This window comes from Oncorhynchus masou, chromosome 16 (assembly GCF_036934945.1).
Source record: "Oncorhynchus masou masou isolate Uvic2021 chromosome 16, UVic_Omas_1.1, whole genome shotgun sequence".
In the NCBI taxonomy this organism is placed as follows: domain Eukaryota; kingdom Metazoa; phylum Chordata; class Actinopteri; order Salmoniformes; family Salmonidae; genus Oncorhynchus; species Oncorhynchus masou.
The window spans coordinates 38,196,654-38,211,640 of NC_088227.1; positions in this window are offsets into that span (position 1 = coordinate 38,196,654).

Sequence of the window (14,987 nt, forward strand, 5' to 3'; positions counted from 1 at the left end):
CTTGTGGATTTATTTTAGAGAGTCATGGAGATTGAAGCCAGGCAAACACCCCACATATTCATCTTTGTGGATGAGGCTGGTTTCAACCTGGCCAAAACATGGCAGTGAGGAAGGAATGTGATTGGACAAAGATCCACAGTGGATGTCCTGGGCCAGAGGGGTGTCGACATCACAATGTGTGCAGCAATATCCTCTGATGGATTTCTGTTACACAAACCGCTAATGGGGCCATACTGTGGCGAAATCTGCTCGGAGCCTTCACCGTGCACTGCCACTTTAAGAGCGCATGAGCAGTAAGGAAGGAGGAAATAAAGAGAGCTCGTTCAGCTCTTTGGGGAGGGGCTCTTGGCTGGCGCGACAGTTTGATTGTGTGTGCTGTGCTGCAGAAGTTTTGTTTGTTTTCAGCGTTTGTAGTTTATATAAAGTATTTAACTCAATCATCGGTGTGATCGCTTTAGATCGTGGTTCTTTTTGTTTGGGACCGCGCCCGTTATGGATCGCATGGATTAGAAGCAACTTGTTGCGAAGCTTTAACATACAAACCAACAAACCATCGGACAGTCAGACCGTACACCGGCAGGCCTGAAGACCACAGCTAAGATTTCTCTTTTTCTCTCTCTTTCTCTTCCCTCTCGTTCCAGTGCTTTACCCTGCAACAGACTCTCTATTTTTCAAATGCACTTCCCATTGAAGTTCATTAGAGCTGGATTATTATTGCCCTGCCACAAGTATTTTGATGGACATTTTAGTTTAAAGGGAGGTTGCTTGCAAGTTGTGTCTTGTTATGTGAACTGTATTGAGGTGAGGTGTACTAATGACATGTGGCCGAGAAGACTGTGGACATTTTTAAGGCCTTTGTTGTGTCGATGAACACCCCCCACATTCATACCCTCTGCACTCATCCACTAGAAAATAATACAGATTATTGCAAATCCTCTGATGACTGGGTTTGTTCTTGTATGAAGTTGCTGTTTAATTGCTCTGCCATTATTAGTATTAGTATTATTGTATGAGGTATTCTTGTTGGGGTTACCCCTGTGCTGTGATGTGGGTTTTATATGGTGTGTATTCTCTTTTCTCTCCACTGGCTATCTGGTAAACAGGCTACACTCTAGGCAGTCTCTTCTGCTGATGTGTGTGGGTCTGGTAGTGGTACTCTCTCTATTCTACTCTTTTCCTTTCGGCATGGTTAATACCTGCCTGGCGCCCGAACAAAATCTTTCTTTACCCCTCTCTAATAAATACCGCTACAATACAACACAGAGCATCTCATTACATTCCTGGATGACCTCTATGGAAGGGTTGTGTCAGGTGAGGACAGGGTTGCAGTGAGGTGAAATCAGCCAACGTTTGTAATTGTATGGGACAATGTGGCATTTCACCTCTCCCGTACAGTCACAGAGTGGTTTGCAGCCCATCCCAGGATGGTGTCACCTTTCCTCCCACCTTACTCTCTATTCCTCAACCCCATAGAGGAATTATTTTCCTCCTTCCTTACTCTACATTCCTCAACCCCATAGAGGAATTATTTTCCTCCTTCCTTACTCTACATTCCTCAACCCCATAGAGGAATTATTTTCCTCCTTCCTTACTCTCCATTCCTCAACCCCATAGAGGAACTATTTTCCTCCTTCCTTACTCTCCATTCCTCAACCCCATAGAGGAATTATTTTCCTCCTTCCTTACTCTCCATTCCTCAACCCCATAGAGGAATTATTTTCCTCCTTCCTTACTCTCCATTCCTCAACCCCTTAGAGGAATTATTTTCCTCCTTCCTTACTCTCCATTCCTCAACCCCATAGAGGAATTATTTTCCTCCTTCCTTACTCTCCATTCCTCAACCCCATAGAGGAATTATTTTCCTCCTTCCTTACTCTCCATTCCTCAACCCCATAGAGGAATTATTTTCCTCCTTCCTTACTCTCCATTCCTCAACCCCATAGAGGAATTATTTTCCTCCCACCTTACTCTCTATTCCTCAACCCCATAGAGGAATTATTTTCCTCCTTCCTTACTCTACATTCCTCAACCCCATAGAGGAATTATTTTCCTCCTTCCTTACTCTCCATTCCTCAACCCCATAGAGGAACTATTTTCCTCCTTCCTTACTCTCCATTCCTCAACCCCATAGAGGAATTATTTTCCTCCTTCCTTACTCTCCATTCCTCAACCCCATAGAGGAATTATTTTCCTCCTTCCTTACTCTCCATTCCTCAACCCCTTAGAGGAATTATTTTCCTCCTTCCTTACTCTCCATTCCTCAACCACATAGAGGAATTATTTTCCTCCTTCCTTACTCTCCATTCCTCAACCCCATAGAGGAATTATTTTCCTCCTTCCTTACTCTCCATTCCTCAACCCCATAGAGGAATTATTTTCCTCCTTCCTTACTCTCCATTCCTCAACCCCATAGAGGAATTATTTTCCTCCTTCCTTACTCTCCATTCCTCAACCCCATAGAGGAATTATTTTCCTCATGGAGGTGGAAGGTTTATGACCACCATCCACATGATCAAATGCCCCTCCTGGACGCAATGCATGCTGGATGCCTGGACATATCTGCAGAAGATTGCCAGGGGTGGACCAGGCATGCCGAAAGATTCTTTCCTGGGTGTATTGCCCAAGATGACATAAGATGTGATGTGGATGAGAACCTGTGGCCAAACGCAGAAGACTGGGTTGACTGGCATTGCTACTGTATCTGTATCGGTAGATGGTGTATATACAAATGATTGTATTGTGGAATCACTCAATGCCATAAAACATATTGAAGCATATTGCATCATGTCTGATTCATTCCTGTAACATTTCCTGCAGGGAATTCTAAACAGTAGAGAGGTGTCATTCTTGTTTTGTAAAGACATTTGACAAAAGAAAACATTGTGTAACGCTACCTGTTGTTCGTGTTGTTTAGGTGATTGTTTTATGAGTGACAACGTGTGCTTGTTGGGTGACAACCTTTGCTAGTGTTATGGAAGAACAAGTTGATTTGAGACATGTATAAAGTGTGTTGGTAGTTTTAGGGCATTTTGGATGTGATATTAACTGCTGTGCCAAGCTGAAAGTTTGATTAGGAGAACTGTGTGAAGATTTTTGAAAAAGTGACCTAAGTATTGAGAAATGGGTCCTAGCGATTGTAAAAAAACAACAACTGTAATGTTAAAATAGTCCATGTTTAAAATAGGTCATAATAATAAAATAGTGCAAGAGAGAATATGGTAGATGGTTGCTGTCAAAAGGTGATTGATAAGCTATTCCTGTCCTGTGTTTATGTCCTTTTTAAGGACATCCTGTCCAGATGTCCTCATGCTATTTAAATGGTGCTTATGCAACATGATAGTGCAGCTGTTTCTTCAAAGTAAAGCAAATGTTTGAAATAAAAAAAGTAATAGACCGATTGATGTGTGGTGACCTTGTTGAACTGAAAGAAAATATTTTTGAAACATGTTAAACAGTTGGGAATTTTTGGTAGTGAACTTATGGAGCTGCTGTGTATCCTGTGACCCCTTGTATATGAAAAAGTAATTTACGAGGTAGGTCTGCCTGAGTTAGACTCGTCCTGTGCCATGTCTAACACAGATAAACTACATAAAACAAGACCAATTCTAGATCTATTGTGTCCTTAATGTCTGGGACACAATGACAAAACCATCTTAAGCCGTTTTCTCCTGCGTTTCACATGAGAGAACGGCTTAAGATAAGACTTGCTCTATGTCAGATCGAACAGGCCCTGAGTGGAACATCCTGGGTACGCATTGGAAGAGGACGTCTACGAGCCAGATGATTTGAAAGTCAAGAATCTCTTCAGTCGCATAGAGTCCAGACTCCAAAAGTGACAATAGCTCACATCAGTTAGTTAGTATCTTCAAAACCATACACAGAAGTCAATTATTTAGTGCCTGTCTTCAGCTTCAGGTGAGGAGATTCCTTTAAAGTGCTTGATATGATGAAATAAGTACAGAAGTTTCTCCACCACCGTGAACATCGTATACGTAGATGGTCCATTCTGTCCTCAAGACATAACTTGGGGGCTTAACGGCAAGAAGGTTGATCTATCATGGAAAAGAAAACATACCCAAACCTGGAAGGCCCTGGAGATCCAGCGTGGAAGAGACATTGTCTGAGGCACAGCTTGAAGATGGGGTTTTGGAGACTGATGGGGGTGTTGGGTTATAATAGGCCCTTCTCATTGCCTTTTTCTCTAAGAGGAATTAAATATAAATTATGCATATAGAATTAAATATAAATTATGCATATAAACATGTATTGTAGTAGTAAAGTGGAGTATTGTAATTGTAATATGTCTGCAATTATGTACTGAAGTTTTAGAATACAAATAAGTTTTTTTTTAAAGAATTTACCATTAATGAATGACAGTTCTCTTCCTCTGGCCCTCTGTATAGCCCTCGTTGGGGGGTGTGTGAGGCCAGGCAAGGATGCACGGTTGGGGTCAGAGGTTACAAGCAGACGAGGGCCCTGAAAAGATTAAAAACATTTAAAAAATCAGTCTTTCCTACAACATATTTATACATAAAAACATTTAATGGGTATTAACGTGTAGTCAATTAGGCACAAAAGTTTTAGAAAAAAAATAAAGGGTTTAAAAATAATTTACATTTAAGGAATGACAGTTCTCTTCCTCCAAGGGTGTGTTGGTGTGTGTGTGTGTGTGTGTGTGTGTGTGTGAGAGAGAGAGAGGCAGGCTGCATGGTCGGGTCAGGTTACATGCAGAGAGGTACAGAGAGAGAGAGGCAGGCTGCATGGTCGGGTCAGGTTACATGCAGAGAGGTATAGAGAGAGAGAGGCAGGCTGCATGGTCGGGTCAGGTTACATGCAGAGAGGTGCAGAGAGAGAGAGGCAGGCTGCATGGTCGGGTCAGGTTACATGCAGAGAGGTGCAGAGAGAGAGAGGCAGGCTGCATGGTCGGGTCAGGTTACATGCAGAGAGGTACAGAGAGAGAGAGGCAGGCTGCATGGTCGGGTCAGGTTACATGCAGAGAGGTACAGAGAGAGAGAGGCAGGCTGCATGGTCGGGTCAGGTTACATGCAGAGAGGTACAGAGAGAGAGGCAGGCTGCATGGTCGGGTCAGGTTACATGCAGAGAGGTGCAGAGAGAGAGAGGCAGGCTGCATGGTCGGGTCAGGTTACATGCAGAGAGGTGCAGAGAGAGAGGCAGGCTGCATGGTCGGGTCAGGTTACATGCAGAGAGGTACAGAGAGAGAGAGGCAGGCTGCATGGTCGGGTCAGGTTACATGCAGAGAGGTACAGAGAGAGAGAGGCAGGTTGCATGGTCGGGTCAGGTTACATGCAGAGAGGTACAGAGAGAGAGAGGCAGGCTGCATGGTCGGGTCAGGTTACTTGCAGAGAGGTGCAGAGAGAGAGAGGCAGGCTGCATGGTCGGGTCAGGTTACATGCAGAGAGGTACAGAGAGAGAGAGGCAGGCTGCATGGTCGGGTCAGGTTACATGCAGAGAGGTGCAGAGAGAGAGAGGCAGGCTGCATGGTCGGGTCAGGTTACATGCAGAGAGGTGCAGAGAGAGAGAGGCAGGCTGCATGGTCGGGTCAGGTTACATGCAGAGAGGTACAGAGAGAGAGGCAGGCTGCATGGTCGGGTCAGGTTACATGCAGAGAGGTACAGAGAGAGAGAGGCAGGCTGCATGGTCGGGTCAGGTTACATGCAGAGAGGTACAGAGAGAGAGGCAGGCTGCATGGTCGGGTCAGGTTACATGCAGAGAGGTACAGAGAGAGAGAGGCAGGCTGCATGGTCGGGTCAGGTTACATGCAGAGAGGTGCAGAGAGAGAGGCAGGCTGCATGGTCGGGTCAGGTTACATGCAGAGAGGTGCAGAGAGAGAGAGGCAGGCTGCATGGTCGGGTCAGGTTACATGCAGAGAGGTACAGAGAGAGAGAGGCAGGCTGCAGGGTCGGGTCAGGTTACATGCAGAGAGGTACAGAGAGAGAGGCAGGCTGCATGGTCGGGTCAGGTTACATGCAGAGAGGTACAGAGAGAGAGAGGCAGGCTGCATGGTCGGGTCAGGTTACATGCAGAGAGGTACAGAGAGAGAGAGGCAGGCTGCATGGTCGGGTCAGGTTACATGCAGAGAGGTACAGAGAGAGAGAGGCAGGCTGCATGGTCGGGTCAGGTTACATGCAGAGAGGTGCAGAGAGAGAGAGGCAGGCTGCATGGTCGGGTCAGGTTACATGCAGAGAGGTACAGAGAGAGAGAGGCAGGCTGCATGGTCGGGTCAGGTTACATGCAGAGAGGTACAGAGAGAGAGAGGCAGGCTGCATGGTCGGGTCAGGTTACATGCAGAGAGGTACACAGAGAGAGAGATCCCCTGAATAGGAGCAAATACTTATTTCTCTCTAAAAACTAATTTAAAAAACAGTATTTCCTACAACAAAATAATAATTGTAATATGTAGGCATTTTCGTAGTTACATTTTTTAAGAAAATAAAAAGGGTTTTAAATGTTATTTTACCTTTAATGAATGACAGCTCTTCCTCTGGCCCTCTGGGTGTGTGATGCTTGGTGGCAGGAAAAAAGCAGAGAGAGAGAAGGACCCCTGAAAAGGGTCAAACATATTTTTAAAAACAGTCCAACAAAACATATTTATACATAAACATATAACGTGTAGCATTGTATAAGAATTTGCATGATTAATAGAAAGGTGTTGTAAAAAAATGATTGCAATATGTAAGCATTTTGGTAGTAGCATTTTTTAAGAAAATAAAAAGGGTTTCAAATGTAATTTACCTTCAATGAATAAAATATCTCTGTCTCTCTCTGTCTGTCTCTACACAAGAGCCAACCGGTCCTGGTGGATGTGTGTGTGTGTCTGAGCGTGTGTGGTGTGTCTCCTAAAACAACTGTCTGAAAAACTGTCACAAGGGATGAAGCTGGAACGAGGAGTAAAACATTTAATAAAGAACGGGCATGGAACGAGACAGGAACAGGAACAGGAACGAGACAGGAACAGGAACGAGACAGGAACAGGAACAGGAACGAGACAGGAACAGGAACGAGACAGGAACAGGAACAGGAACGAGACAGGAACAGGAACGAGACAGGAACAGGAACAGGAACGAGACAGGAACAGGAACGAGACAGGAACAGGAACAGGAACGAGACAGGAACAGGAACAGGAACAGGAACAGGAACGAGACAGAAACAGGAACGAGACAGGAACAGGAACGAAACAGGAACAGGAACAGGAACGAGACAGGAACAGGAACAGGAACAGGAACAGGAACGAGACAGAAACAGGAACAGGAACAGGAACAGGAACGAGACAGAAACAGGAACAGGAACAGGAACAGGAACGAAACAGGAACAGGAACAGGAACGAGACAGGAACAGGAACAGGAACAGGAACGAGACAGAAACAGGAACAGGAACGAGACAGAAACAGGAACGAGACAGAAACAGGAACGAGACAGAAACAGGAACAGGAACGAGACAGAAACAGGAACGAGACAGGAACAGGAACAGGAACGAGACAGGAACAGGAACAGGAACGAGACAGGAACAGGAACAGGAACGAGACAGGAACAGGAACAGGAACGAGACAGGAACAGGAACGAGACAGGAACAGGAACAGGAACAGGAACGAGACAGGAACAGGAACAGGAACGAGACAGGAACAGGAACAGGAACAGGAACAGGAACGAGACAGGAACAAGACAGGAACAGGAACAAGACAGGAACAGGAACAGGAACAGGAACGAGACAGGAACAGGAACGAGACAGGAACAGGAACAGGAACAGGAACGAGACAGGAACAGGAACGAGACAGGAACAGGAACGAAACAGGAACAGGAACGAGAACGAGACAGGAACAGTGACAGGAACGAGACAGGAACAGGAACGAGACAGAAACAGGAACAGGAACGAGACAGGAACAGGAACGAGACAGAAACAAGAACAGGAACGAGACAGGAACAGGAACGAGACAGAAACAAGAACAGGAACGAGACAGGAACAGGAACGAGACAGAAACAAGAACAGGAACGAGACAGGAACAGGAACAGGAACGAGACAGAAACAGGAACAGGAACGAGACAGAAACAGGAACGAGACAGAAACAAGAACAGGAACGAGACAGAAACAGGAACAGGAACGAGACAGAAACAGGAACAGGAACGAGACAGAAACAGGAACGAGACAGAAACAGGAACAGGAACGAGACAGAAACAGGAACAGGAACGAGACAGAAACAGGAACAGGAACGAGACAGAAACAGGAACGAGACAGGAACAGGAACAGGAACGAGACAGAAACAGGAACAGGAACGAGACAGAAACAGGAACAGGAACGAGACAGAAACAGGAACGAGACAGGAACAGGAACAGGAACGAGACAGGAACAGGAACGAGACAGGAACAGGAACGAGACAGGAACAGGAACAGGAACAGGAACGAGACAGGAACAGGAACGAGACAGGAACAGGAACAAGACAGGAACAGGAACGAGACAGGAACAGGAACAGGAACAGGAACAGGAATGAGACAGGAACAGGAACGAGACAGGAACAGGAACAGGAACGAGACAGGAACAGGAACAGGAACGAGACAGAAACAGGAACAGGAACGAGACAGGAACAGGAACAGGAACGAGACAGAAACAGGAACAGGAACGAGACAGGAACAGGAACGAGACAGAAACAGGAACGAGACAGGAACAGGAACAGGAACGAGACAGAAACAGGAACAGGAACGAGACAGAAACAGGAACGAGACAGGAACAGGAACAGGAACGAGACAGGAACAGGAACGAGACAGGAACAGTTACGAGACAGGAACAGGAACAGGAACAGGAATGAGACAGGAACAGGAACGAGACAGGAACAGGAACGAGACAGGAACAGGAACGAGACAGGAACAGGAACAAGACAGGAACAGGAACGAGACAGGAACAGGAACAGGAACAGGAATGAGACAGGAACAGGAACAGGAATGAGACAGGAACAGGAACGAGACAGGAACAGGAACATGAACGAGACAGGAACAGGAACAGGAACTAGACAGGAACAGGAACAGGAACGAGACAGGAACAGGAACGAGACAGGAACAGGAACAGGAACAGGAACGAGACAGGAACAGGAACGAGACAGGAACAGGAACGAGACAGGACCAGGAACAGGAACGAGACAGGAACAGGAACGAGACAGGAACAGGAACGAGACAGGAACAGGAATAAGACAGGAACAGGAACGAGACAGGAACAGGAACAGGAACAGGAATGAGACAGGAACAGGAACAGGAACGAGACAGGAACAGGAACGAGACAGGAACAGGAACGAGACAGGAACAGGAACAGGAACAGGAACAGGAACAGGAACGAGACAGGAACAGGAACAAGACAGGAACAGGAATGAGACAGGAACAGGAACAAGACAGGAACAGGAACGAGACAGGAACAGGAACAGGAACGAGACAGGAACAGGAACGAGACAGGAACTGGAATGAGACAGGAACAGGAACGAGACAGGAACAGGAACGAGACAGGAACAGGAACGAGACAGGAACAGGAACAGGAACAGGAACGAGACAGGAACAGGAACGAGACAGGAACAGGAACGAGACAGGAACAGGAACGAGACAGGAACAGGAACGAGACAGGAACAGGAACGAGACAGGAACAGGAATGAGACAGGAACAGGAACAGGAACAGGAACGAGACAGGAACAGGAACAAGACAGGAACAGGAACGAGACAGGAACAGGAACAGGAACGAGACAGGAACAGGAACAGGAACAGGAACGAGACAGGAACAGGAACGAGACAGGAACAGGAACGAGACAGGAACAGGAATGAGACAGGAACAGGAACAGGAACGAGACAGGAACAGGAACGAGACAGGAACAGGAACAGGAACGAGACAGGAACAGGAACAGGAACGAGACAGGAACAGGAACAGGAACGAGACAGGAACAGGAACGAGACAGGAACAGGAACGAGACAGGAACAGGAACAAGACAGGAACGAGACAGGAACAGGAATGAGACAGGAACAGGAACAGGAACAGGAACGAGACAGGAACAGAAACAGGAACGAGACAGGAACAGGAATGAGACAGGAACAGGAACAGGAACAGGAACAGGAACGAGACAGGAACAGGAACGAGACAGGAACAGGAACAAGACAGGAACAGGAACAGGAACAGGAACGAGACAGGAACAGGAACAGGAACAGCGTCAGCAAACAAGTAACACAAACAAAAGACAATCAATGCAGCAGCAGGGAACAGAGCTGGGTTACTGACAAATATAGAGGAGGAAATAAACAGACGATGAGAGTCCAGGTGAGTCCAATATCGCTGATGCGTGTGACGAGGGAAGGCAGGTGTGCGTAATAGATGATAGGAGTGAGTGATGCAGCCGGGCGCCCTCAAGTGCCAGAGGGGGGGGAGAGCGGGAGCAGACGTGACAGAAACAGTTGTGTCCAGGGGCCTACGAGGATGTCCCGACCTCTGCCCCCCCCCCCATTGGTGTGAACATGTAAATATATCTTTTTTTTTACCTGTCTAACCTTTAGCCTTTTTAAAAAGAGCTCTCATCAAATCCATATAAATATGAATAGTCAACAGGTTGGCCTTTACAAAGTAGGTCACTATATGTACATAAGGGTCCCCCCAAACAACTTTTTATTTTTCTCGGAGTGAAGTCCTCTGGGAATGTCCGAGGATGTCTGGGGTGTCCAAGGATGGAATGTACGGTGTATGTTTCCGTCAATCACACCCTCCACATTGAAAGGGTTATTGTATTATTTTTTGGAAGATGGGCCCATTTCTATGCTGACCGAAACAGATCCATTTCACCCCCTGAATAACATTTTACTGCAGTGGGCTAAACACACAGAGTGTTTCTTGGTGGTCTTAAACAAATCTATTGTGAAACAAATGTATACACTTTATACACATGGTTAGGGGCTTCAAAAATAACCGTAATGTCAGATATCATTTAAATGATTCATTTTTGAGTTTTCAACCCAATATGACACTATAAGTACTTCACAGAAGACTGAAATGTAACAAAACACCTATTGTGTTTATTGAGATGTACACTGAGATGCTCAGTTGGTCAATATACAGAGGGGTACCGCTACAGAGTCAATGCACGGGGGCACTGGTTAGTTGAGGTAATATGTACATGTAGGTAAAGTTATTAAAGTGACTATGAATAGATGGGAACAACAGAGAGTAGCAGCTGTGTATCAGAGAGGGAGAGGTGGGGGCAATGCAACTAGTCCGGGTAGCCATTTGATTAGGTATTCAGCGGTCTTATGGATTGGGGGTAGAAGCTGTTTTAGAAGCCTCTTGGACCTAGACTTGGTGCTACGGTACTCCTTACCGTGCAGTAGTAGAGAGAACAGTCTATGACACGGATGGCTGGAATCTTTGACAATTTTTAGGGCCTTCCACTGACACCGCCTGGTATAGAAGTCCTGGATGGCAGGAAGCCCCAGTGATGATTTGGGCCGTTGCACTACCGAGCAGTTGCCACACCAGGCAGCTCTCGATGGTGCAGCTGTAGAACCATTTGAGGATCTGAGGACCCATGCCAAATCTTTTCTGTCTCCTGAGGTGGAATAGGTTTTGTGGTGCCCCCTTCACAACTGTCTTGGTGTGCTTGGACCATGTTAGTTTGGTTGAAACTCTCAACCTGCTCCACTGCATCCCTGTCGATGAGAATGAGGGCGTGCTCGGTCCTCTTTATCCTGTAGTCCACAATCATCTCCTTTGTCTTGATCATGTTAAGGGAGAGATTGTTGTCCTGCCACCACACGGCCAGTTCTCTGACCTCTTCCCTATAGGCTGTCTCGTCGTTATCGGTGATCAGGCCTACCACTGTTGTGTCATGGCAAACTTAGTGTTGGTGCCTTGCAGTGCAGTCATGAGTGAACAGGGAGTGAGAGAGGGGACTGAGAACGCACCCATGAGTGGCCCCTGTGTAGAGGATCAGTGTGGCGGATGTGTTGTTACCTACCCTTACCACCTGGGGGCGGCCCGTCAGGAAGTCCAGGATCAGTTGCAGAGGGAGGTGTTAAGTCCCAGGGTCATCTCTGGATGTGTTGGGGCGGTATGCAAATTGGAGTGGGTCTAGGGTTTCTGGGATAATGGTGTTGATGTGAGCCATGACCAGCCTTTCAAAGCACTTCATGGCTACAGACGTGAGTACTTCGGGTCGGTCGTCATTTAAGCAGGTTACCTTAGTGTTCTTGCGGCCTTGCGAATATGAATATTGACCTGTTTAAAGGTCTTACTCACATCGGCTGTGGAGAGCGTGATCACATTCTTCCAGAGCAGCTGGTGCTCTCATGCACGTTTCAGTGCTATTTTCTTTGAAGTGAGCATGTGTAGACAATAATGTTTTTCATGTTTTCATGAGTGTTTGAGATTAAGTCTCTGAATGATCGAAAACCTCTTCAAATAGAAGTATGTTTATAGCACAAAATATCTTACAGGTAGGCCTTCTTTCACTCTCTAATCATGTCACAAGCTGACAGACTCCCAGAGGCAGGGCCTCAAAAGGCCCCAGCTCACTCAACTGCCCCTCCCCTCTCCAGCAGCCATCAACCAAGAACATCCTGAAGACAGAACATCTAAAAGTTAATCTGGGAATCTTTCTTCCTCATGGACCTTTTTGAAGGTGAGTTGAATATTCAATGTGATGTTTGTATATAGATATACATTATTTAAGAATGATGTGTATGAAGGCTATTTATCCATTAAATGGTAGCCATTGTTTTTTCTCATACTGTTTGTAGACAATAGTTTCTGCCCTCTTAGGTTGTATTTGACCCTCGATTATATCAAAAACTCTCAGACTAGAAAGTATGATTTAGAAGGTATGATTAGAAAGTATGATTTAGAAGGTATGATTAGAAGGTATGATTAGAAGGTATGATTAGAAAGTATGATTTAGAAGGTATGATTAGAAGGTATGATTAGAAGGTATGATTAGAAAGTATGATTTAGAAGGTATGATTAGAAGGTATGATTAGAAGGTATGATTAGAAGGTATGATTAGAAAGTATGATTTAGAAGGTATGATTAGAAAGTGTGATTAGAAACTCTGACAAAAAACTACGAACAACTATGAAGCCATGTCTGTGTGAGTGATGATCTATTATTTAATTGTGTAATATTACTCTCTCCCTCCCTCCCCCCCTCTCTCTCTCTCCCTCTCTCTCTCTCTCTCTCTCTCTCAATGTATAACATTTCACTCAATGTATACCAAAGTACAAAATATATTTTTAACAATGTCTTGTGTTGCAATTTTTTAGGGAATTATTTATATAATGTGTTACATAGTGTGCATCTGTGATAACTTTATGTAATAGATCCTCTCTCTCTCTGTCTCTCTGTCTCTCTGTCTCTCTCTCTCTCTCTCTCTCTCTCTCTGTCTCTGTCTCTCTCTCTCTCTCTCTCTCTCTCTCTCTGTCTCTCTCTCTCTCTCTCTCTCTCTCTCTCTCTCTCTCTCTCTCTCTCTCTTTCTCTCTCTCTCTCTCTCTGTCTCTGTCTCTCTCTCTCTCTCTCTCTCTCTCTGTCTCTCTGTCTCTCTCTCTCTCTCTCTCTCTCTCTCTCTCTCTGCCTCTGTCTCTCTCTCTCTCTCTCTCTCTCTCTCTCTCTCTGTCTCTCTCTGTCTCTCTCTCTCTCTCTGTCTCTCTCTGTCTCTCTCTCTCTGTCTCTCTCTGTCTCTCTCTTTCTCTCTCTCTCTCTCTCTCTGTCTCCCTGGTTACTATATGACATCCACGGTAGTTGGAACATCTTGAATAACATTAAGGGGCACATGTACTCTTAAATGTCCACTCAGCACAGCCCTCAGAGCATGGTTCCTCTCTGGTTTTAATCCTAGGTTTACGACTTCTAGGGAGTATTTCCTAGAGGCTGTGCTGAGGCATATGCATTGGACTGGGTATCTGCTGATGAAAAAAGGTATTTTAAGTAATACATTTGGTTGATTGACAGATTTTATATTATTATAAAAAAGTAATACAATAATATTATTAGTATCATAATCATTGTTATTATTTATTTTACCTTTATTTAACCAGGCAAGTCAGTTAAGAACAAATTCTTATTTTCAATGACGGCCTAGGAACAGTGGGTTAACTGCCTGTTCAGGGGCAGAACGACAGATTTGTACCTTGTCAGCTCGGGGGTTTGAACTTGCAACCTTCTGGTAACTAGTCCAACGCTCTAACCACTAGGCTACCTTGCCACCCTATTATTATGTTACAGGTGAGACCCAGAAATGTCAACGTCTTGTCAAGTGCTCAAATCTGTACAGCAGCTCCAGACAATCACGTACAGTAGCTCCAGACAATCACGTACAGTAGCTACAATAGCTCCAGACAATCACGTACAGTAGCTCCAGACAATCACGTACAGTAGCTCCAGACAATCACGTACAGTAGCTCCAGACAATCACGTACAGTAGCTCCAACTTACAAGAATGTGTTTACAAGGCAGTGATGAAAACAGTTTATATGAGTGCTAATTCAAACATACAATGATATATATTTCATACAATTACCCATTCAAAACTGTTATAAAATCACTTCTCATTGTGTTCATTTCAAGGTTTCACAAACATAAAACAACTGACTAGTTCATGTTTCTCGGGACAAACAGACTGTTGAGTTTTCTATTTACTAACAAACAGTCATTAAGACAAAACACAAAGAGTTGTAATATAATCTGTATACATGTCTTTCTATACTGAAAACATTCTGAAAGATTTTGTTGTGGTTGATGTGATAATATTTTTTGAAATTCATGTCTCATTTTAGAATAATACTGTTAATTTAAATTTTACTTAAACTGTATTATTTATGTTGTCTCATACCATGCTAACACACTACCAAACAGTGCAAGCAGATGTGGAATTAACCTCAAAAAAGTTGTGTGTCTTTTTGGATCAATAATTGATCCAGAATACCAATAGGATTGATCAGATACTCTTATTCAGGTATCATATAATGCAC